Here is a 23517-nt window from a genome sequence, read left to right as displayed (position 1 = left end):
GAGCTCCGGTATCGTGTGTCAGCTCCAGTAGAGCCCCAGACCTTGCCCGTACTTTAGCCGGAGCAAATGCCGGAGCTAGCCAGAGTAAAACCAGCTACGGCCAAGACCAAATTAGCTGGCTGGGAATAAGCCGGTTAAGACCCCCAGAGTCCGACATGTGGCCCTCCGAAGCCGGTAAGGGCCCTCAGAGGCCGCCAAGGGGCCCTCAGAGACTGGCTTGGGGCCCTTATGGAGATCTTAGTGTTGGTACTCGTAAATATCCAAATACGATCACCTGTCATTTTTCAGCGATCATTATTGGGATCGTCTGATTACCGCCAGAGCCTCGTAGCTACCGTTGCCTCCGCGCAATGTCCGCCCCTGCGGACCGCAGCGGCTGCTGCACCGGTGCTAATCGCCGTCATTGGTTTCTGTCACCTTATTACAGAGGTGTCGGGGCTGCTGCCATGCTGCCGGCAAATATACGACTTTTTCGGGAAGATGTTTATGTAATAAGGTAGCCAAGTACTAGGACGAGCAGAATGATTTTCAAGAAGAACGTTCTGCCCTTGGGAAATGTTAGTGGAAATCCCGGCATTATCAGTATCTTATGGGGATAACCAAACCTGCCTTGTACGGTCGTGCCCCATGGCAAAGCTGCAATCTTTCGCCCGGTGCAGGGGTTGAGCACCCCCAACCATTTTGAAAAATCGACACCCCTGATTGTAAGTACCGATGTGCTAGAGCATTGCGTGCCGTTGAGTGGTGCTAATTTGACCTGGTTAACAGGACCCCGTGCACGGCCACGTGGCCTAGTGTTGTGAGTACGTACATTAATTTTGTTGTGATGCTACAAGTTTATGCATTTTGTTGGTGACTTTAAAAAAGCCTTGCACTGTAGTGATCCAGTCTCATTATCTCACGCAGACGGGCGACCACCCAGGAACGCCGTCGCTCACCTCAAATATTGTGCGCTCTGCCTAATCCAATATGAGGCATAGGCGGCGGAACGGGGGGGGGGGCACCGGGGCACCGTGCCCCCCCTTGAATTCTGCAAGGGGGGCACCAATAGCAAGGTGCCCCCCCTTAAATTTGATGTATTAGTACCAGGCGCGGATTCGGGAAAACTCCAAGGGAGGGTCATGAATCGAAGTGGTGCCCCTACCTATACCCAAAATTAAAACCTCAACGGATTTCGGCCACTTAATTTTGGTGGTGCCCTATTTTCATTTTTTTTTCTTTATTTTTGGTAGTCATGTGATGACTGGTGCCCCTGCTAGGCCGCTGGTGCCCCTGGAAAGACTGTGGTACCTACCTACCCTGCCCCCTGACAAGCCTACGGTGGGCCCTGACATGACTTAGGTGCCCATGGGCCCTGACAGGCCCGTGGTGCCCCTGACAGGCCTGTGGTGTCCCTGGGCCTTGGCAGGTCTGTGGTGCCCCTGGCGAGCCTGTGGTGCCCCTGTTAGAACGCAGGTGCCCTTGACAGGTTTGTGGTGCCCCTGACAATCCTAAAGTGCCAACGACAGGCTTGTGGTGCCCTTGACAGGCCCATGGTGCCCTTGCGAGGCCGTTGGTTCCCCTGCGAAGCCGATAGTGCCCCTAGCAGGCCTCTGGTGCCCCTGGCAGGTCTGTGGTGCCCCTGGAAGACCTGTATTGCTTTTGCTAGGCCGATGGTGCTCCTGACAGGCCTGTGGTGCCACTGGCAGGCCCGTGGTGCCCCTGCTAGGCCTGTGGTACCCATGGCGGGCCTGTGGTGCCCCTGTCGGCTGACAGGCCTGTGGTGCTCCTGGCAGGCATGTGGTGACCCCAAGCCCTAAGTCATGACCCATGTGACCTCCCCCTGGGATCCGCCACTGATAAGTACTGCGATGGCTTCTTGGGAATTCGATACATGCAGGATAAATGGAATTTATCAAACGACAATAAGGAAGAGACAAACACATAGGTACTTGAGGATCAGCTTAACCCTCGCCGGCACAGGCCATTTTGCGTCCTTCGACGGCACAAGGGGGTGTGGTGCCGCGCAGCCCACCGGCACATTATTTAGTTGCGGCGTCTCCGCCCAAGTGCGCTATTGTTTTGTCGCGTGTGCGCAAATACTGTTTCCTTTTCAAGTACCTTCTGATCTCGTTTTTAGTATTATATTTAAATCGTATTATCTTCGCTATTGTCTTAAGATTATATAATGTTACTTGCGTTCTAAAATAAGTTTATTGTGCTTTAATTGGCGTAATTATTTCGTTGTTTTCTGTAAGCCCGTTTCTATCTTTTATCTAAAATAGTTTGTGTTTCTGGCACTGTCGCTTCCGCTCCGTTGTTATTCCGGCTCTCGTTACACAGTTGTTTCACATCTCGATATATCTACGCTAAATATAGCTTTTCTACAGTGCACAGTGGCGTCTGACAGGCTGAGTATTCGCGCGAGCTTTCCTCACGTTTTTCCTTAATTTTTACCGCTGATCTCTCGTTATCTCGCTTACCTAAACATTGTCTTTCGTCCCACGTGTCATTTTGGCAGAACAATCATTTTCCTTCCAATCACAGAGCACGTAGCCTTTACCTGACCACTTCATAACTGGTGACCCCGACCAGCAGTGGACCGGCAGCCTGCTCCGGACGGCGCCGCCGAGACCGTCGGGGAGCTGGCCCGCCGACTCGCCAGGACAGACTTCCTCTCGCCGTCTGAAGGCAGCCACCATGGACTGACCCAGCCGCACATGCCGACCGACCTCTCGACGTGTTCACACGTCTGGCTGCGGGTTGACCGCGTGCGCCGCCCTCTGGAGGCGCCTTATATCGGCCCTCTGCGCGTCCTCAGGCGATGGGATCGCTGGTACCAGCTGGAGCTGCCGTCGGGGAAGAGTGACACCGTCTCGGTCGAGCGGCTCAAGCCAGCATACCTACCGCAGTCACCGCCGCCGGGTGGGCTGGGCGGTGCCGATGCCGCACCGCCCCTGCCCCCCGTGCAGTCCGGTACAACCACATCGCCGTCGGTGGAGCCGGGCCGCGCCGATGCCGCGCTGTCCCCGCTTCCCGGCCTGGCCAGCGCTGCACCGCCTGTGCACGCTTCATCATCGCCGCCAGCGGAGCCGGACCGTGCTGACGTAGCGCCGCCACCATCTGCTCCGCCACGTCGTGGTCGCCGTCTTGGGGGCCAGAGCTCGGCGCCCGCGTCGCCGCCGTCGCCTGTGCCTGTTCGTCCACAGCGAGACGCCGTGTACACTCGTGCTGGTCGCCGCGTTCGGTTTCGTGTTCCACCCTCGTGAGTTTTTTTTATCTTTTCCCGCTCCGCTCTTAGGGGGGGGGAAGTACTGTGGTGCCGCGCAGCCCACCGGCACATTATTTAGTTGCGGCGTCTCCGCCCAAGTGCGCTATTGTTTTGTCGCGTGTGCGCAAATACTGTTTCCTTTTCAAGTACCTTCTGATCTCGTTTTTAGTATTATATTTAAATCGTATTATCTTCGCTATTGTCTTAAGATTATATAATGTTACTTGCGTTCTAAAATAAGTTTATTGTGCTTTAATTGGCGTAATTATTTCGTTGTTTTCTGTAAGCCCGTTTCTATCTTTTATCTAAAATAGTTTGTGTTTCTGGCACTGTCGCTTCCGCTCCGTTGTTATTCCGGCTCTCGTTACACAGTTGTTTCACATCTCGATATATCTACGCTAAATATAGCTTTTCTACAGTGCACAGTGGCGTCTGACAGGCTGAGTATTCGCGCGAGCTTTCCTCACGTTTTTCCTTAATTTTTACCGCTGATCTCTCGTTATCTCGCTTACCTAAACATTGTCTTTCGTCCCACGTGTCATTTTGGCAGAACAATCATTTTCCTTCCAATCACAGAGCACGTAGCCTTTACCTGACCACTTCAGGGGGTTGGTACGACCCCCCTCGCGTTTGGCCCCTGATAGAGCTAGAGCTTCGCGGAAAAAAACGAGCGTGTTGTTCGTCACGAGAGGAAGCCGATGGTACCCAATTTTAAGGTCCTAGGTCATCGGGTGACCTTCCAGGTCAGATCAATGACCCGAAAACCGGGAAAATCGGGACCTGTTAGAAAGTCGTAAATTGTGGCTGCTATGTGGTTTTCCGGGGTGCTGATCACGAATATCGTGTTAGTTTTGATCAGAGATGATGTCTTTAAGCATTTAGACCAGGTCGGGTCAGGTCAGGTTAGGTCAACCGGTAGGGGTTGTGACGGATATTCGTAATACGTGTCAACCGCCTCTGACAGCTTCGTAACATGTTACGAAGGCACCAAAACTACTTCATAAATGTTCAAATGGTTGCTAAATTCGAATTACGCTCCAAAAACAAGCCAAGAAACATGTAAAATTCGAAAAAGTGAACCGAGGTCACCCGAGGTCACCAAAGGTCAATGACCTAACCTGACCTTCAGGTAACCTTGACACCCACCCTAATGTATGGGAACAACATCAAATCACATGTTTGAACGTTTGAAACCACGAAAAGCTTGCAAACGCGCGGCTAATGCGAGCCGACATACGCCGAATCGCGATTCCGGCCAAACATGGTCTCGGAAAAGAGGTCACAAGTCAAAGGTCTTTAGGGTCAGGGTCATGAAATTTTCAGGGTAGGTGTAAAATTGATCAATGCGAGGGTACTGAAAGTTTCGTCGCGATCGGCCGCTTTTTACGCGAGCTATTCGCGAAAAACCTTAGGGGGGTTGCATCAGCCCCCCTCCCCCCCCACTGTGCCGGCGAGGGTTAAAGTTAACCACACATACGGGGGTGAACTGCCATTTTCGTTAAGTAAAAAAAAAAAGCATCGTGTCAGGGCTGTGACGAAAAATAAGTGGCCTAAATCCGATGAGAAAACAGGATTTGGGGGTACCCTAGGTTTGGCTCCTTGAGCTGGTGCCCCCCCCTTGTCTCAAATCGTTCCGCCGCCTATGATATGAGGGCGCTGAATGTCTTGTATTCATATTCAAATTGCATTCAAGTTGTATCTTGGTGTTTATTTACCGCTTGTGCATTGCTGAACGCTTTGTATAAATTTGTATGAATAAGTGAAGAGTCTCACAATGTTCATGGTTGGTGTGCCCCTCGTATTGTTTGTACGGAAGCCAAATATACCTACATTGTTGCTCTTGAAACATTTTTTTTTTAGTTGGTGAGCTCCGGTTAACAGAAGCTTCGTGAAGCTTCTGAAGGAAGCTTCTGTGGGCCTGTTACCATCCTCTGGGGGGTTTACACTAAAGGAAAGAGTAAACATTACCATGTGACAAAGGGTAGGCCATAAGAATATACTCTCTGTAGGAGGGTAAAGCACAGAGTAGATGATGCGTTACTCCCTAAAAAAGGGTTCTGTTAAAGATTTACCCTTTCAAAGAGTGTAACCCTAAAAATGTCACACTCTAGACAAGAGTAAATCAAAAGAGTTTACCATTCAGAAGATGGTAAAAAACGTCTGTGTGTCATGTTACCCCTCCCTGGCCAGTTTACTCTTCATGAAAGAGTAAAATTTACCATCTGGAAGGTGGTAAAAAACGTCTGTGTGTCAAGCTACCATGCTATGGCGGGTTTACCCTTCAGGAAATGGTAAAAAAGTTTTCAGTGCAGTGTGCACCTGAGTAGCAGCCAACACCAGGTTTTACACGGCACCAATCCGACGCGTGATTGAATCAGAGTCGATCTGACACTGGCCGTGCGGGACCGCTGTGCTGGACAATGATCAGAGTGGTAGACGGACGCCTCTGGCAGCGGCAGGCAGAGTCCGACAGCGGGAGAGCTGCGGCTCGCGGAGGGAGCGCCGGGTGTGGTCTCTAGCAATCGCAGAGACGCTGTATTGGTGAGACGTCAGTCTATATAGGAGACCGACAGACAGCCAAGCAGATCACTTACAACCCAGGAGACCGATGGACAACCACAGCAGACCGACAGACAGACCAGCTACCCGTAAATAGGTAGCTGACGTAGACCCCGCTCAACCGGACAAACAGCGCTTCGAGAAAAGACAATGGCGTGCAATATGTATCGAGGATGGCTGACACCTTTCCAGTGAAGTCACCATGCCCTCCATCCTTCTCGACTGGTTCGTCCGAACGTCCGGCGATCACCTCAAACCTGCGTCGTCTTTGAGCATGTATAGCTCCTCATCTGCTGTCTTTCAGGTGGGAGCTCATCGACGGTTCTAAAGCACCGAACATGCACGGTGCACAGCGTGTCAGCAAAGGTGGTGCAGAGAGCGTTAGCAGGCGGGCGTCACCTACCAGGCTCTTCAGGAGCCATTCAGGACCTTTTGCGGTGCAGCCATTCACAAAAGTGATCTAAACCGCCGGGATGTCAGTCGGGATTGTGGGTTACCCAGATGAACTGCTTTCATTTCACCTTCCCTTTCTTCACAGCACAACAATCGCTGAATGCCGTACAGGGCCGTACAGTTCCCCCGGTGCGGTCCCACGAGGTGGCCCGACATCTGTCTCCCTTTCCGACAGAGTCTGACACCCACCTGTCGTCAGACACACACGGGTGGACAAACGGGCCGCTAATTCGGCGCCATGTGATGCCCGTCCGGGCTCACCCTCACACTGTCCCGGCTAATTGTCCTGGGTCCGCCTGGTATGTGGTCCCGCGGACCGCCGAGGACCAGCCGCGGACCGCTGGGATCGCCAGACGTGAGCTGGCTCTCCGCCGGACGCGGTGGGCCGCGCGGGTATCCATTGTTGGAGACTAGCGCCGTGAGAGCGGCTCGGTCGAAGGCGGCCCGCGGCCCTCTCGTCGACCGACCTGACCGCAGTCACTGAAATCTGAGCCAGTCGGAGCCGTGACGTCATCGGATCGGATGACAGAGCCACGGGAACTGGAGGAGCTCACGCGCGCAGGGGGGGGGGAGTGGAGGGTCAGGTGAGCTGGTTTGGTTAGAAACACTTCGACAGGATAAAGTGAGTACTGAGTATTCGGAGAATTTATAGAGGCCCATGCGACTATGTCCTCGCTCCATCGTTTGCGCAGCCCCATGTTGACCTTCAGACCGCGGTCCGCGGGACAGGACAGTCAACAACGGGCGACGGGACGGCGGCCGGCGCGGCTTTACGGCCTGTCGGAGAGGCATTCTGTCGGTTACCGAGCGCTTCCAGCTGCACGGCGCCTCTTCGAGGTGACCGCACACGAACTAATGTGGGATTAGTGGCGCGACACGAGATAGCTACAGGGCGACACGTGAGACGGAGATAGTGGCACTGTATGCAGGTGTGAGGGGGGACACTGTCAGTTTGGGCGCAGTGGGGATGGGAGGGGGCGGGAAGAGGGGAGGGCGGTGTGTGCGTAGGGATAGCGAGTGAACGATGTTTACGAGGGACGGGCGCGGGAGACGGTGACGGGAGGGGGCTGACCAGTGTGAGCAGCGACGGCCATGGTGACGGACGTAGAGTGAAAATGGTCATCATTTGGTGTTCGTGCTGATAACTATTTATGGTGACAGTGATGGTGGGTTGGTGACAGCGCCCGATACCTGAGGTGTGGCCGTGACCTTATAGCACTAGCGGGCGCCTTACTACAAGCGTGTAGCTGCGTGCACGCTGAGGTTTGCCGCATCACCGACTGCAGCGACATGACAGGTGGGTGCGACTGACGTCGGCAGTGGTTTCCCTCAGTATAGTATGATGTGCGTGTATGTCGGCCTGTTGTCGACGCGTCGGAGCCAAGGTACGGGGCAGTGCGAAGGCACACGAGAGGCCTGGTTTTGATGGAGATAGAGAGGGAATGGGAGAGAGAGAGAGAGAGAGAGAGAGAGAGAGAGAGAGAGAGAGAGAGAGAGAGAGAGAGAGAGAGAGAGAGTGGGGGCGAGGTTGGTAACCGGCGTGGTGCATGTGTGTGGGCGCTCGGGCCGAGCCGAGACTTCCGTCTATAGACAAAGAAATATTCACAGCTTGCCTGGTATGCTGCTGCGCTCAGGTTGAGAGGGAAGAGTGGCTTGCCTGGTATGCTGCTGCGCTCAGGTTGAGAGGGAAGAGTGGCTTGCCTGGTATGCTGCTGCGCTCAGGCTGAGAAGGAAGGGCGCCTGGCTCTTACCCGGTAGCCGTGTGGCCGAGGGACTCGTATCCGGGACTTGCCTGGTATGCTGCTGCGCTCAGGTTGAGAAGGAAGGGCGCCTGGCCCTGTTACCCGGTAGCAACAGCATGTATGTACATGTGTGGCCGAGGGAATCGTATCCAGAGCTGGCCTGGTATGCTGCTGCGCTCAGGCCGAGAAGGAAGGGCGCCTGGCTCTGTTAAACGTTACCCACCAGCATCGTACCTTGGGTGAGTTGGGTCGGAGTGGTGGTGTGATGTAAACTCGCTCAGCAGTCCAATAAGGGCATGTCACGGGGCTGTCGCAGGTAACGATCAGCGGAGCGGCAGCAGCACCGCGTCCCACTCGCTAGCAGGCGGCCGGCTGTGTTGGGGAGGTGGCGCACAGCTGTGCGGCCCGGGGCGCCGGGAATTAGACCGGGGAAGTGTTTACACAGGCGCCGAGTGGGCACTCTGGCCACCAACACCCGGGTTCGGTTACACGAGGACGGCCGTTGCCGGGGAGGGGAGGGTGGGGAGACACGCACGCAGAGGTCGGATACCGGGGGGAGGGGGAGGGGGGAGGGCGAGATGGGGAGGGGTGCGGAGGGCGGGGCGCCGGGCGCATGTGAAATCAGGGCAGTGTGCGGCTAGCGGTGACAGTGCTCGCTGGGTGACAGTGACATTGGTCCAGCATGGGCAGTGAATGTCCGGGTTTTCCGCGTGGCGGTGGACACCCGTGCGAAGGCGACTACCAGTTACTTAACGTCACGCAGGCCCTGCTGCGCAACAGCATTGCACCTATGGCCGATGCCCTGCCGCCTTACGTCACAGCGGCATTAAGGGGCTTTGAGCCGCGAGGCGCACAGCCGGCCGTGCGTGCGCGTCATGCGCTCACCGTGCAACATTTACGCCGGTTGAAAATACGGCTGGCGGCGACACTGGCGTCTCCATGGGACCAGCGATGCGTGTGGGCGGCGTGCACGCTGGGGTTTTATGGTGGCCTGCGCAGCAGTGAATACCTGGTCACCGGCCTGGGGCGTGGTGCGCGCCGGGAGGACGTGCTGTTTACCGCGACCGGGTGCCGTATCCGTGTCGCTATTCAGAAGAACCGGCAGCATGGTCCCGCGGTGTACATCGACTTGCCGGCCACCGACACATCTACTTGTCCGGTGAGAGCCTTGTGGTATTTTTGCCAGGCTCATGACGGGACAAGGTCGGCTAGCTCTGCTCTGTTCCGGCTGGAGTCGGGGGCGCCTCTCACACGGCGGCGGCTTAACAGTCTGCTTCGACAAGCCCTGGGACCTGGTTTCTCATCGCACTCACTGCGCATAGGCCTGGTTACCACCGCGGCGGCAGCGGGCGTCGGGGACGACGTGCTGCAGCGGCTCGGACGCTGGCGTAGCGGAGCCTATGAGGGCTACGTGCGGGGACAGCGGCACACTGTGACGGCGGCGCTACTGGCCGTCGCGAGGTGTTAATTGGCAAAATCGACCCGCCGAGCGGTGTAGGGCAAGTGGCAAGTCCCAGGGACACGAGACCACGGTTCGCTGACGATTGTGCTCTTTGTTCACACAGACATTCGACCTCTCAGCGGGGCCAGCGACGAGCAAGCTCGCATCGACGCACGTCTACGCGCTGAGCTCGACGGCGTCCAGCCGGGAAGCGCGGCGCCGGTGCACCCACACGGACCGCCTGTGGCCGGTAACAACAGGGCACCGAGCAGCTGGGCCCCACCGGCAGCTGCTCTACAACAGACGGCTGGCAGCGCCTGGTGGCCCCACGACCCGGCGGGCTTGGGACCGCCGGGACCAGGGCCCGCCGCCGGGCAGTACGGGTCGGGCCACCACGTGGCGGCACTGCAGACCGGTAGCCAATGGGTCCCAGTCCCAGGAGGAGTTGGAGCCGACAGTAGCTACCAACCACCATTTGGCGCGCCACAGATGACGGCTGGCGCTCCACCGAGGCTCGTCGACCGGACTGGCGGGGCGGGTCAGGCACCACCGCACCAGACCACCCACGGGCCGGGCGGGCCACCGCCGGGCGACCGCGCGCCGGCTGGACACGCGCCGGCTGGACGCGCGCCGGCTGGACACGCGGCGGCTGGGCACGCGCCGGTTGGACGCGCGCCGGACGGGCCCGAGCCGTGGCATCTCTCCGGAGGCATGGCGGCTCATGGCTGGGGCGAGCCGGTGGCGATGCCTGCGTTCGGCCAGAGACTCAGCCGGTTGGAGCAGGATCGCATGACCCCGACAGGCGGCGACAGGAGGCCTCCGGCGCCGACATCGGGTCACGGGCGGACCATCACCCACAACAGGCGGCGGCGGCGCCGATCCAGCAGCGGTGAGAGTACGCCGCGGCGAGGGCGCCGCCGGGACCGATCCTCCTCACTTGATTCGTCATCAGAGGAAGACGACGGGGTTGACAGGCGGCAGGAGCTTCGGGCGGCCCCGGTCCGTTCTCAGGTCGCTGCAGCACCCGCGGACCTGCGCCTGCCGTCCGTCACGGCTCGGGCGGAGCGGCGACTGCGCAACAGGCGGCGGTTCGTCGCGGTCGCCGACGCCGCAAACGCCGCGGAGGGGACTCCGGGCACCGTATTGGAGTACGTGAGCCGCGTGGCTGCCCTGCTGACACACACGACGTTCCACTTCCCGCAGTGTGGATTGCAGGTCACAAGCTACCTGGCCTGGCTTCTCAGCCGCTGTGTGGGGCGGAGCCTGCGGGAGGTGCAGGCGATGGATAGTCGGGCACGCCAAGCTATGGCGCGGCGGCCGGGCGACTATCTGACGGCGCTGGACCTGGACCAGTTTGTCACACCCGCGGCGGTCGGCGCTGGCCGACTCACGACGGGTGAGGGTGGCAGTCGCACGCAGCAGGACCAATTGTGCTTTCTGCACGCCCGACACAATGCCTGCTCCTGGCCCTGCAAGAACGGCCGCTATCACCTACCGTGCCGCTGGTGCCATTCATCAGAACATGCCACACAATTCCACGGACTGGCGGCGGCCGGTCGCGGCCGTGGGGCCCGGTGGGTCGGCGGAGTCGCAGCCGGCGGGGCGCGGTACAGTGGAGGCCCGGCGGCCCGGGGACTGGGACCCCGCTGAGCCGGCACGCAGTGATGCGAGACAAGCAGGTGCGGAGACGGGTCCGGCTGACACCGGCGTTCGTGTAAATAGACTCGAGTGTTTGCTCGCCGATTGTGACTCTATTAGCCTGGAGGACAAAGAGTTAGTGGTGCGGCGGTTTCGCGAAGGGGCCGATATCGGTTTCCGTGGTGCCGGGGGCGGACATCGAGTGGACAATAACAGGTCCGCCATGCTGCGCGTAGACGGTGTGTCCAAGGCCATTGATAAGGAGGTGAAGGCCGGTCATACCAAGGGGCCTTTTGACTTTCCGCCGCTGCCCGGGTTGGTGATAAACGCTCTCAGTGCCAGAGATAAACATAATGGGGACGTCAGACTTATACTGGACTTGTCCCAGCCAGCTGGTGGTGCAGTGAATGATGGCATAGACCCTGACCAGTTCCGAGTGTTGTACACTTCAATTGATGAGGCCATACAGTTGATTTATGCGGTGGGCGGCGCTGGGGCGCTTCTCTTTAAAGCAGACGTGCAGAATGCTTTCAAACTCATACCGGTTCGGCCCGACCAGTGGCACCTTTTGGGTTTCTGCTGGTTGGGACAGTTTTACTATCAGGTTTGTCTGCCATTCGGTGGTCGCAGTAGTCCGAGGATTTTTAACGATTTTGCTGATTGTTTACAAGTGCTGTTTCAAGGTGGCACAGCGGGGGTGTTTGTTCGGCATTATTTGGATGATTTTTTCGGTGTGGGCCCTCCAGGCACAGATAGCGCAGCAGTCGTGTACGACCGACTAAAAGCGATATGTACGGAAGTGGGTGTTCCCCTGGCCGCGGGCAAATGTTTCCCTCCTTCTACGCGACTCGAGCTTCTGGGTGTTGTGTTGGACACTACGACAATGTCAGTGGCGCTACCTGATCAGAAGTTGGCCGACTTGCGCGAAACTTTGGGGTCAATGACCGGACGGAAAAAGTGCACGCAGAGGGACCTGCTCTCTCTGGTCGGGCGCCTGGTGCACGCCAGCAAGTGTGTGCCGCCGGGACGCGCGTTCACCCGGCGTTTGCTGGACGCGGCTCACTCCGTGAGTGGCCTGCATAGGAGGGTGCGGATTACTGCGGCGGTGCGTGCGGACATGCAGTGGTGGGCGACTTTTTTGCCCCTGTGGAACGGCACCTTCCCGTTGGTTCCGTCGGTCACGGAAACGGCCCCCGGCATCACTCTGTGCACAGATAGCTCTCGTTGGGGCATGGGGGCGTGGTTCGGCCGCGAGTGGTGGGCGATGGAGTGGCCGGCGGAAATCAAGGACGCGACAGCACCGTCCATGACTTGGCTGGAGCTTCTCCCTGTTGTAGGTGCGTGCCTACTCTGGGGCCACTGCTGGACTGGCCGACGAGTCCGAGTATGGTCAGACAACATGGGGGTCGTAGGAGTTTGGGGGAGGGGCTGGTCGGGCAGTCCGACTATCATGGCGCTGCTGCGACAGCTGCTTTTTTGGACGGCGCTCCGGGGTTTCATTTTAGAGATAGCGTACATTCCAACCAAGGAGAACGGCGCGGCAGATGCCCTGAGCCGAAATGACGAGGCGCGGTTCCGGCAGCTACGGCCCCACGCCGCGACCCTCCCGGCCGTGCTGCCGGAGAGCATGGCGGCGTACTTGCGCGACCCGGTGGGCAGCGCCCACGTACTGACAGGGTTTCGGTTATAACTGCCGGGCATCGCATACCGCGTGCATGTTTGTTACTGTTGGATGTGTGACCGTACATGTTAACTTGTGTCTAGCATATACATTCCAGATAAACATTCCATTATGTCCTGTTGGCGTGTTTGGCGGTTATGGTAAGACGCCCGCAAGGAGGATGAGCACACGCGACGGGAACGTACGGCCTTTAACAGCCAAAAGGTGAGGTTCGTAAGCAATGATGGAGCGAACGAGTGGAACGCGCACTAATCAGCGATAGGGTATCCTATTGTGGGATTAGTGGCGCGACACGAGATAGCTACAGGGCGACACGTGAGACGGAGATAGTGGCACTGTATGCAGGTGTGAGGGGGGACACTGTCAGTTTGGGCGCAGTGGGGATGGGAGGGGGCGGGAAGAGGGGAGGGCGGTGTGTGCGTAGGGATAGCGAGTGAACGATGTTTACGAGCCACCGAGTTCACGACGAATAGGTAGGAAAAAAGGAGGGGAGAAAAAAAAATATGGAGTAGGTCCCTGTGTCGCGCCGTCACTCCTCTCCTCTCGCGGTCGCGGCCACTCCCCGACTGAGCTCCCCATGTTATTGCCCGCCCGTCGTGTTTGCGCGCGTCCGTCCCCCGGCTCAGTGCCGGCTGGTCGCGGCTGGAGCCCTCAACGGGTCTTATCGGCGGCGGCCGATAAGACGGTCATTGAGGTCTCCGGGCCGGCGCACCGCCGGCGCCCACTATACGTGCTTTGGCTGATAATGATCGATCCCTCGTTGGCGCTGCCGCCACCGCCAAACCCGCCAAACGGAGAACCCTTCGCAACATAGGGCAATCGACACCCCGGAAACACCAGGGCAGCGTGACTCGCTGGATCTCGTTCTTGTGCTCAACATGAAGTTGCAAGAGTGTCTTTCGAAATGGCTAGAAGCAGATGGCTGGCCAGCTTTATGCAAACGACACAGCTATATATAAGTAAGGTGATAATAGCATGTGGGATGCCCAAGCAGATACCTAAAGCGCGGAATACCTAATAAGCATGAACATTACGGTCACTTGGGTGAAACATCAATAAACCAAATCGTTCAAACGCCATCAGCACGTTCTTACGTGTAACCGCCTGGGGATATCCAGTGATACGCCGTAACTCGCGGGACAAGGAAAAGTCCGCTACTTGGGACGTCACACGACGAAGCGGCTCGCCGAGGGACACGCTGACACAGGGCAGGCCACGCCGCCGACCTGACCTAACCCACCAGGGCATTGTCGAGCGGACCCCTGCTAGACCAAGTCACCGAACGGACCGAACATGCCAGGCCCCGGCCGCCCGGACCTTGTCAGGTCACGCCACTCGCCGAACCGCCCGAAGTTCCCAGGTCGGTCGCCGTCCGGGCCTCTGCCAGGGCACGTCGCCGGACTAATCTAACTCCAGTTAATGGCCACGCCACTCGCCCCAGATCATTGCCGTTCGGACCCCTGCCAGACCACGCCACTTACCGTACGAACTGACCTTACACTTCAGGTCATGTCGAGCGGGCAAGGCCATGTCACCGAACCGATCCAGATTCCAAGGCATGCGGTCCGGACCCCTGTCAGGCCACGCCACTCACTGAACGGACCTAACTCCCAGGTCAGTCGCCGTCCGAGCTCCTGACAGGTCATATCACTCACCCAACTGGCCTGACCTACCTGATCATACGCCGGTCGAACCTCTACCAGGTTACGTCACCGAACTGACCTAACTTCCCCCGACCTCCTTGTCCCAGACCACTGGCGTGTTCCAGGCCTCCACCCCCGGGCGATAGATCGGAGCGGGTACCTACCGTCTCAACAGCCGTAATAGGCGCCGCTCTCGTGCCGCTGTCCCATCTCCTCCCCCCCCCCCCTGGCCGGCCGAGCCCAGCGAAGGCACGCCGCGTTGGGCCGCGGTGCCGCCTGGGGCGCTCCGTCGCTCCCCCTACAGGCATATGACACTCGCTCCGAGCCCGCCGAGCCAGCCGGCGGGCGCCGGCCCGAAGTCCGCAGCTGTATGGGACACTCCAAGTCAGTCACGTGACACCCCCCGCCAGGCGCGAGGTGCCCAGACGCGTGCCCCAGAGAGTGTCCCGACCGACGCCGAGGGCCGACCTGCCGTAAAAGGGGCCAACGGTCATAACCAGCTGTAAGCGGCGGCCCGCTCGCGTCACCGCTGCCCGTTGACGCCCAGCGGCCGGCGCTGGGCCAATGAGAACAACGATCCCAGTGCCGGCGGTGCTCCGCCCGCCGCCTCGGCGCTCCCACGACGCGGCCGCTAGGAGGGGGGGGGAGGGGCATCCCGATCGCTAATGGCCGAGCCCACGGGCGATGAAGGCATCTCACTGCTGCCAGCGGCTGCTAGGTACTGGCCGCTGCCAGTCCCTCCGACTCATAACATATGTCTAGGGGCACATCACTGTTACACGGGGGCCACCCATGGCCGGGAACCCGGTCGACTCGCTCGCCATCACGACGGTCCGTGTATTGTCTCAGGACTGTCATACTCGTCCCGCCTTCCCCTCCCCCCGGGCCCCCCTCCTCCTCGCGGCCGACCGTCCAAGCCCAACGAGGGCGGCGACCCCGCCGAGCCGCCGCGCCGCGGCCGACCCGGCGCGGCGGTCGCCCGACGGTCATATAACACGTCCCGCGCCGCCCCGGTCGGCGCCGAATACGGCCTGCCATAAAAGGACACCGTCGCTCATAAACCAGCTGTGGACACAAACCAGCGGATCCCGAGACGGTGACACGCCGTCTGCGGCGTGCCGCGCCCGTTGGTGGACGCCCGCTTGCGCCGCAGCCAGCGTCCGCCGCTGGGCCGCTCTGGCCGGGTCGTGTGAGAATTATCCCCCAACCCACTCGTCGGGTCAGTCACTATTCTGGCGCAGGCCAGACCAGCCGGTAAGCCACCACGGCCAACCCGGCAGCCACCGGCCGGTTGGTCATCTGGCGTTACCAGGCCAGCCGCCTCAACCGATCCATTACCACGTAAAGCTGGGGCGCTATCCGATCACCCGCCGCGGTGACCTATGGCCCGCTCGCCCACCGGCCGGACCAGTTCCCAGGTCAGGGCCGATGCGACCGCTGCCAGGCCACGCACCGAACTGACCTAACATTACCAGGCCATGTCGCTCAGACCCCTCCGTGTCGCCCGCCGTACTGACCTCTCATTCCCAGGTCCGTCGCCGATCCGGCCCCTGCCAGGTCTACCGAACTGACCTAACAATCCCAGGTCAGTTTTCGAGCCCGTCTATGGCAAGCCACGCGCCGCTGAAGTAACATTTCTCTGTAACCGGCCTCACCGAACCGGCCTCAGCCCGAACTGGCCTCCGCCAGGCGTCGTACCGAACTGACCTAACATTCCCAGGTCCGTCGCCGAACCCAAGTCAGTCACCGAACCGTTCCGGCCGAGCCGGCCTCGCCGAACCGGCCTCTGTCCGCACCGGCCTCTGCCAGGCCTCGCGCCGAGCTGACCTAATATTCCCAGGTCAGTCGCTGAACCGGCCTCGCCAACCGGCCTCTGTCCGCACCGGCCTCGCCGAACCGGCCTCTGTCCGCATCGGCCTCACCGGACCGGCCTCACCGAACCGGCCTCTGTCCGCACCGGCGCCGTCACTCCGCCGCGCCGGCGACTGTCGCAGCTAACGCAGGCAAACACCCCCGGGCCGGTCCGAGTGCCCGTCACCCCGGGCCGGTCCACAGCGCCCGTCCAAACAAGTCGGCGGGCACCCCCGCCGACGCCCCAGAAACCGCCCCGCGCGTGTCAACACCGGCGCCGCGCGGACGGGAGACCGCTGCCCCGCAACCCCCCCCCCCAGGCCGGCCGCCACGTGGACGGGAGAGATAGAGAGAGAGAGAGAGAGAGAGAGAGAGAGAGAGAGAGAGAGAGAAAGGGAGAGAGAGAGAGAGAGAGAGAGAGGGAGAGAGAGGGAGAGAGGCGATAACGTCTCGCGGAGCGTGAAATACAAGACGGTTCAGTTCGGCACGAACTCCGACCCGGCCAGAGGCGTGAGCACGACCACGCCGGTCCCGCCGCGTGCACGGCCAACAGCACGGACCCGGGCGACAGTTCCGCACTGACTCCTGCAATACGACCCAAGTCGGTGATTGCATAGCCCCCCCCCCCCCGGCCAGCGCCACCGCGCGCGCGCCACGCAATCCGACCCAAGTCGACGATTGCATAGCCTCCATCCAGCGCCACCGCGCGCGCGCCTTGCAAATCGACCCAAGTCGACGATTGCCTGCCTCCGTCCAGCGCCGCCGCGCGCGCGCCTTGCGATCCGACCCGAGTCGACGATTGCGTGCCTCCGCCAGCGCCACCCCGCGCGCCACCTTGCCACTCGGCCCCGTCCGCCGCTGACCTTGTTCCGCACTGACTCCTGCAAACCGACCCAAGTCGGCGATTGCATAGCCCCCCCCCCGCCAGCGCCACCGCGCGCGCGCCATGCAATCCGACCCAAGTCGACGATTGCATAGCCTCCATCCGGCGCCGCCGCGCGCGCGCCTGCAATCCGACCCAAGTCGACAATTGCATCCGCCTTGCCATGCATATCGACCCAAGTCGACAGTTGCATGGCGCGCCAGCAATTCGACCCAAGTCGACAATTGCATAGCCTCCATCCAGCGCCGCCGCGCGCGCGCCTGCAACTCGACCCAAGTCGACAATTGCATCCGCCGCTTACCTTGCCATGCAATTCGACCCAAGTCGACAATTGCATAGCCTCCATCCAGCGCCGCCGCGCGCGCTCCTGCAATTCGACCCAAGTCGACAATTGCATCCGCCACTTACCTTGCCATGCAATTCGACCCAAGTCGACAATTGCATCCGCCACTTACCTTGCCATGCAATTCGACCCAAGTCGACAATTGCATAGCGCGCCAGCAATTCGACCCAAGTCGACAATTGCATAGCCTCCATCCAGCGCCGCCGCGCGCGCTCCTGCAATTCGACCCAAGTCGACAATTGCATCCGCCACTTACCTTGCCATGCAATTCGACCCAAGTCGACAATTGCATGGCGCGCCAGCAATTCGACCCAAGTCGACAATTGCATAGCCTCCATCCAGCGCCGCCGCGCGCGCGCGCCTGCAACTCGACCCAAGTCGACAATTGCATAGCCTCCGTCCAGCGCCGCCGCGCGCGCTCCTGCAATTCGACCCAAGTCGACAATTGCATCCGCCACTTACCTTGCCATGCAATTCGACCCAAGTCGACAATTGCATGGCGCGCCAGCAATTCGACCCTAGTCGACAATTGCAAAGCCTCCATCCAGCGCCGCCGCGCGCGCGCCTGCAACTCGACCCAAGGCGACAATTGCGTCCGCCGCTTACCTGCCATGCAATTCGACCCAAGTCGACAATTGCATAGCCTCCATCCAGCGCCGCCGCGCGCGCGCCCGCAATCCGACCCAAGCCGACAATTGCATGCCTCCCCAGCGCCACCGCGCGCGCCACCTGCGACTCGGCCCCAGCCGCCAGACCCCTGCAATCCGACCCAAGTCGGCGATTGCATAGCCCCCCCCCCCCGCCAGCGCCACCGCGCGAGCGCCATGCAATCCGACCCAAGTCGACGATTGCATAGCCTCCATCCAGCGCCGCTGCGCGCGCGCCTTGCAAGTCGACCCAAGTCGACAATTGCATAGCCTCCATCCCGCGCCGCCGCGCGCGCGCCTGCAAATCCGACCCACGTCGACAATTGTATGCCTCCGCCAGCGCCACCGCGCGCGCCACCTCGCAACTCGGCCCCGGCCGCCACTTGCCTTGCCCCCCCCCCCCCGGCGCCCGCCGCCCCCCCCCCCGGCGCCCGCGGCCTCCCTACCGCCGCGTACCCCCCTGCCCGCACCCGTGTTGCTTCCCCGCCCCGCAGCCTATCGCTGCGCCCACCTGCCACCGGTCATCCTGCTGTCCGCCACCTATCTCCATTGTCGTTGTCCTGTTGTTCGATCCATTAGGCCAAGTATCCGCCGTGCACACCGTGCAACACTCAACCGGCGTCTCCTAAGCCAGAGCACTGCTCTCCGCACTTCCATCACAAATATGGAGTAGGTCCCTGTGTCGCGCCGTCACTCCTCTCCTCTCGCGGTCGCGGCCACTCCCCGACTGAGCTCCCCATGTTATTGCCCGCCCGTCGTGTTTGCGCGCGTCCGTCCCCCGGCTCAGTGCCGGCTGGTCGCGGCTGGAGCCCTCAACGGGTCTTATCGGCGGCGGCCGATAAGACGGTCATTACGAGGGACGGGCGCGGGAGACGGTGACGGGAGGGGGCTGACCAGTGTGAGCAGCGACGGCCATGGTGACGGACGTAGAGTGAAAATGGTCATCATTTCCCCGCCCGCCATCCCCAGCTTCCCCCCTTTTGACCTAAATCCTACCTCTCCTGTCGTCGTTTCCCTTAGCGTGTTTGCTGCGGGCGGCGGTTATGGTAAGACGCCCGCAAGGAGGATGAGCACACGCGACGGGAACGTACGGCCTTTAACAGCCAAAAGGTGAGGTTCGTAAGCAATGATGGAGCGAACGAGTGGAACGCGCACTAATCAGCGATAGGGTATCCTATCATCACAGAAAGGCCAGCAGGGGTGAAACGACGCATTGGTGGCGAGGACGAACTCCGAGAAAAGCTCCCACTTCCGCCGGGGAGAGGACCGAAGCACGCCAAATTGGGTGCACCCACTGCACTGAGGCTTATCCCATTTGCAGCGACTAGCTTAGCATTTAAGTTGAAAACAAACTAACCGCAATCCTGCTGAAGTGAATGACGTGAATGTAATCGTGGTGTAGCAGCAAACGAGAGAATAAAGGAGTGGGTTGCACGTACATACAGATTACTGGAAAATGTCAATTCATTCCGTCAGCAGGCGAACATGAAGTGCCTACGGTCAGTAACTCAGTACAGCACTAGCCTGGCATTTCAAAGTGCCCCATAAAGCCGTTTCGTTAGTGACGTATTCGGTAGGCATTCTAGAGATCTACCGCTCTAGACAGAGCCGCTTTGGTCAGAGCTTTGCAGACAGTTTCGCTCGCAAGTGGACCACCTTGGTTGTAGTAAGCCCATCGGAACACGCATAAAACGTGTGCGCTCCAATGATCAGAAGTCAGATCAAATCAGATCTAAATTGAAATTTGTGTGCAAGGATCACAAAGCTAAAACGACAGTTCACTGAGTAGGTGAGCTTGAATTCACTGGTGTGGAATACGTGTAATAATTTCAATTCTTATTTAGTTTTATTTATGCTTATGGCACGGAGCCTTATGTTTACAAATGTTATGCCACCTTAAAGTTTGCTTTTAATTTGTTAATGACAGGCCACGTCAATCAAAACAAAGAAACACGCCCAGTTGAGCCAATATGCCTAGCTTTGTGCCAGGTTTCGTTTCCGCCCAATTATGCTCACAGCGACAGCTGCACATTTAGCCAATATTCGGCTCGAGTTATTCAACGCGGCACATATAAGTATCGTCTCCCAACAACCGTTTGACATAACCGTCGGCCGTTTGGACAGTTTAATGTCAGACTTGTTACCTACCTAGTTCCACGGCCATCTGAGCAGCGTCCTGGCTGTCAAGGCCCCGCTCGACAGCGCTCCATCGCGTGCCAGCCGTGTCGGACAACTTGATTCGTACGGTCGCGGCATTGTAGCGCTTTGGGGAGACGTGTCTGATCTGTCATCATTAGAATAATGCATCACGCCTGAAGAAGCCCCGATCAATCATTTTCCTTATGCACCAGAGCACGCGTGTGTCAAGGAAAAAGTGCTTTTGCCTGAGGGACGTTGCGTCTATCGAATGCGCAATAAGCCTCGTTGCAGAGAATATATATCAAAAGGGGCTTCTGTGTGTGTGTATTGCGCGCGCGCATGCGCGCAATATCATATGTAATATCATATGTTGCGCAATATCATATAATAGACGCGCATGCGCGTCTATTATATGTTTTTTTTTGCACTTTTTGACGAGCAATTTGCTGTGAACGCCTGCTTGCTGTCGTCCATGTGGCCCGACCTATCTATCGGCCAGTCCCGCGAGGACGGCAACCAACCAGTCTCGCAGGAGCTGTCTACCGATTACCTTCTGTAACTGTCTCCCAGACAGTCTCAGAGGATCTGTCTTTCGACTGTCTGCCGATCGTCTGCTGTAACTGTCTGCTCGCCCAATCCCGCGCCACTCTCAGGATACAGGACGGGCTGACAGTGCCGCGCGGCTTCCGACCAGCCACCTGCCCAACAGACGCCAATAAACGCCACATGAGACGGCCCATTGCTGGCGGAATGTCAGTGCCCCAACGAGCCAGACACACCCGTAAGGTCTCCGGCGAGACAGACCACCCGCTGGGGCTGCTACCGGAGGCAATACGGTGAAAACGCTCAGCAGAACCCTTCCATGACTGGGTGTCGAGGACGAGGTGAGCTCTTGGTTATGAGCTAGAGCTAGAAAGTTAGTATCAAGTATAGCCTCGTTTCATTGCATATGCATAATCAGTCTCCATGGTTTAGGTGAACGCATTATAAACCATATCAAATGTTCTTTATTTTGGAAAGCTACAGGAACAAAGTACCTAACAAACTGCAGTACCTATTTCACTTAGTAAAGTTCATGCTATTCTATTCTGCTGAGCTTGACGCACAGCGCAAATTAAAGTTTACAAGCATTTCCTAGAAGTCACAGGAAGATGAGTGGAGACAACTCGTTGATAAATTGTTACCGATACAAAGTGAACCGACTTTTCTTCTGATAGACCACCAGGCATGCATCTCATCCGTCACAGAACAAAAATCGAATTGGAACTCGCTTTACGGTTGGAATTCTCAATTAGGAGCATACCGTCACGACAAACGGCAATGATCCGTGCATTCCTCAGCGGACCGCTTGTGTGTGGTATCTCTGATCACATGGACTAATGAGACGAGAAAGTTCTGACCGCTCTGCGCTGTGCGGGAGGTCGCACATACCACCGTATAGGCCACATATCGCTGTTTTACAACGCTGATAAAAGGCTGATTAGTAAAAGTGCAGCAAAGAAATAAAGCTTATAGTAACTTCATAAGCTTACGCAGCATTTAATTGTTTGTTGAATTCATTGATACGAGTATATTTCGTCTATATGAATGATTCTTGCAATCACTACGAAGAAACTGCGTCTGTTTATGTATATTTTAATGACGCTTCTTTCATGTCCCACCTCTGACATTCGTTGCCTGCGCCCTGCCTGCACCCATGTACAGCCCTCTGCAAACTGCGTGGTAGGTATTCTTTTTTCAACAAAAACGAGAATAACGCGAATACCATGCTATCGGTCACTCGAAAATCGTAACAGCAAGACGCGTGAGACTCCGTACCTTAGGTTGGCATCATCACCGTATTCATTTTCCATCTAGTTCGGCAACAAAACCCAAAAGTTTATATTTGCCCCCAAAACATACTTTTGCATTTTATTGCCACACAAGGCGTATAGTTTGTTTAGTGGTAGACCTAATCGAAGGAGTGGAGCATGGCGCATCTATGTGCAATGAGTTCCGACCGACAGATAGCATAGCCTTTGAGCTATTATCGGTTTTGTCGAAAAAAGAATACCTACCACGCAGTCTGCTGAGGGCTGTACATCGGTGTTCGTTCCATTTCGGGCTGTCGGTGGACACACACCGCACAGTCCTGCACCCTTGTCATCTCCCCTCTCCGGTACACGCCGGTACACCAAGACCGATCATGACCGAGTGCTGTCTCGGCACCGGCAGCGACGGCTCTGCCTCTCTGTGCAAGGGTGAGAGGTCCCCTGTGTCGTCCTGTAGCCCGCGCAGATACTTCTTATACGGCCAACGGGTGGCCACTTTATGGAACAAATATAATCACATCCAATTCATTTCAAACTCGTTCCGTTGCATTAGCCCGAAAATAATTCAATGGATTGATTTTATTTCTTCATTGATGGAACCACAGCTTTTAGCACAAATGTGCGCCTTTCCGGGTAATCCATGGAAAATCGGCCGGCAAATCCCCTCAGGTGCGTCCCACCGTGGGTCGCAAACACGGTCATTAGTAACGTGAGAACCCGCGGACCCAAGCGGAGGGGCGAAGCACCGACCAATTAACGGATTAATGTTAACCCCTACCTGATTTCTCCTGTGATGTTAGGAACAAAACCAAAATCTCTAACTATACAATTAACAAAGAAGGCCTTGACGCCTATTTACCCTGACGTGGTCTTATGTGTCGTTTTTGCTGTGAGAAGCTCCCAGCAGTGTATAATTTCCACTCGCCATACTCGCCGTGTTCAGGTGAGGAAAAAGTGCAGCACACACCTGGCTGGTGACCAGGTGTGTGGTTAGTGAGGAGTCGGACTGCTACCCACGTCCGGCCTTAGAACGGCAGTCTGCAGTCGGCTGTGGAGGCGTCACCGCGCCATCAACGGCACGCACTCGGCGGCCCGGTCGACAACACGGCGGCGCGGCGGCCTCAGCGGCCGTGGGTCGGATCTCACGCACTGGAGGCCGTCTCAGCTCAGAGGATCGTGACCGCCGGCAGCGACGGCAGCGCAGCGACCGGACAGTCTCAAATGACCAGCGTGACAGACAAAACTGAGGAGACGAGAGACCCGGCCGCATCGGGCCCGAGCGCGGCGGCCGGCCGGTGTGCAGCCGTGATTTGATCCAGTAAGACGTGATGGTCCCAGGTTCGTGATGATTGGAGGATTAAGGAGATCGCCAATAAATATTACGAAGAAAAATATATGTTTTTCGCTGTTCACAACGTTGAAAGATTGTGAGATAT

The 23517-nt window shown here is 58.0% G+C and overlaps 1 protein-coding gene across 1 annotated transcript in view; it reads right to left on the bottom strand.

The window, feature by feature from the left end:
* The window catches only part of LOC122385968 (protein Wnt-16-like), an 83068-nt gene that overhangs the window by 58916 nt on the left and 635 nt on the right, over positions 1 to 23517 (bottom strand). The gene's annotated exons all lie outside the window — the stretch shown is intronic.

This window comes from Amphibalanus amphitrite, unplaced genomic scaffold (assembly GCF_019059575.1).
Source record: "Amphibalanus amphitrite isolate SeventyFive unplaced genomic scaffold, NRLGWU_Aamphi_draft 000015F_arrow, whole genome shotgun sequence".
Lineage (NCBI taxonomy): Eukaryota > Metazoa > Arthropoda > Thecostraca > Balanomorpha > Balanidae > Amphibalanus > Amphibalanus amphitrite.
This window is presented reverse-complemented; position numbering and strand designations above follow the sequence as displayed.